Here is a 2,045-nt window from a genome sequence, read left to right on the forward strand (position 1 = left end):
AGAGTTCATCACGTGAAACTGAAGTACTATTTGGCTTCTTCCCAAATAAAGTGTGGGTCAGGATCTTATGGAAATAGCGAAAAGCCGGGTTATGTATGTTTCCAGAGAGAAACTCATGTTCTTCGGGCTCATCATTTCCAGTCAGCTTACCCCAAAAGTGTTCAAGCTCTCTATATTCAAAAAGTTCTTCTTGGCTTACAGTGAATGTATCAAAGGAGGTAGGAAACCCAAAAGGTTGGTGAAGTCTCTAATATTAAATTGGTACTCCATATTGAACATTCTGAACTGGATAAAACCTCTGCTAATTCCTTTTCCATGGCTAGGTAGATAGATTAATGAACTAAGGAATTCTAGTGTGAGTCTCCGGTAGGTGGTGAAATGTCTCAGGATAGGGGAGGTCTCCCATCCTATCTGATTCAGCAAAAACAGGACACTCTGTCTCAATCCAAGGGCAGTCATAGCCCAATCATCAGCATATAAACTAGGTAGCATCTCTCTAGCGGCTAGTTCTTCAAACTTTCGTTTCTGAGCCATTCCTCTGAACTTGATACCCATACGATCAGAATGTCCCATCTGGTTAGTGTTAGCTAGAGAAAAGAAACATGAGTTTAAGTCAGGATTTGGCCAAATGCCGAAAGAAGAAAAGAATTATTATTATATATAGATATATTTTTTTTCCTTTTTGAATAAATCAATAATGAATACTAAATAGAAATTAAAAGAATAATTAAGAGAAAAATAAGGAAATGATAATAATAAGAGAATAATAAAATAACAAATTAATTTTGTGGGTTGTCTCCCACTAAGCGCTTTGTTTAAATGTCGCAAGCTCGACAAAGAAACTGTTAAATATAGTCTATGAGTCCTGGGGGCGTTTCGTCTAAGTGTAGAATTTGCGAATCCTCGTTGGTTTCCGCATAGTGATAATGTTTCAGACGTTGCCCGTTTACGGTGAACGGTTCTGTAGATTGTCCTTTTATTTCTACCGCTCCACTGGGAAAGATTTTAGTGATATGAAAAGGTCCTGACCATCTGGATCGTAGTTTTTCCGGGAATAACTTTAGTCTAGAGTTAAACAAAAGTACTGCGTCGCCTTGCTTGAAGACTTTCCTTGATATACGCTTGTCATGCCATTGTTTTGTTCTTTCTTTATAGATTTTGGCATTTTCATAGGCGTCTCTTCTGAGTTCCTCTAATTCGTTTATGTCAAGGATTCTCTTTTCACCGGCGGCTTTATAATTCAAATTTAAATTTCTAATAGCCCAATAGGCTTTATGTTCTAATTCTACCGGGAGGTGACAGGATTTTCCATAAATGAGCTTAAATGGGGTCGTCCCTATGGGAGTTTTATAAGCAGTTCGGTATGCCCATAAAGCTTCTGGTAATTTCAATGACCAATCTTTCCTTGAAGTGGCGACCGTTTTTTCTAGTATTTGCTTGATTTCTCTGTTAGATACTTCCACTTGTCCACTGGTTTGAGGGTGGTAAGGTGTTGCTATCCTATGTCTCACTCCATATTTAAGTAGTAGTTTTTCGAGTACCTTGGATATAAAGTGTGATCCACCATCACTGACTACTATTCTTGGGATGCCAAATCTCGGAAATATTATATTTTTAAAGAGTCTAGTTACTACTCGGGTGTCATTTGTTGGAGAAGCTATAGCTTCGATCCATTTTGATACGTAGTCAACTGCCACGAGTATGTATTTGTTACCGAAAGAGGATGGGAAAGGTCCCATGAAGTCTATCCCCCACACGTCAAAAATCTCTACTTCCAAAATACCTTTTTGTGGCATCTCGTCACGTCTAGATATGTTTCCCGTGCGTTGACATCTGTCACACTCCTTAATAGCCGCATGTACGTCCTTCCATATAGTCGGCCAATAAAAGCCAGCTTGTAGGATTTTAGAGCAGGTTTTGGATGTACTTGTGTGTCCACCATAAGGCGCAGAGTGACAGTGTTGGATTATATTTTCTATCTCTTCTTCGGGTATACATCGACGGAAAATACCATCGGGGCCTCTTTTGAAAAGTAAGGGATCATC

Source organism: Lathyrus oleraceus, chromosome 4 (genome assembly GCF_024323335.1).
Source record: "Lathyrus oleraceus cultivar Zhongwan6 chromosome 4, CAAS_Psat_ZW6_1.0, whole genome shotgun sequence".
Taxonomy (NCBI): Eukaryota; Viridiplantae; Streptophyta; class Magnoliopsida; order Fabales; family Fabaceae; genus Lathyrus; species Lathyrus oleraceus.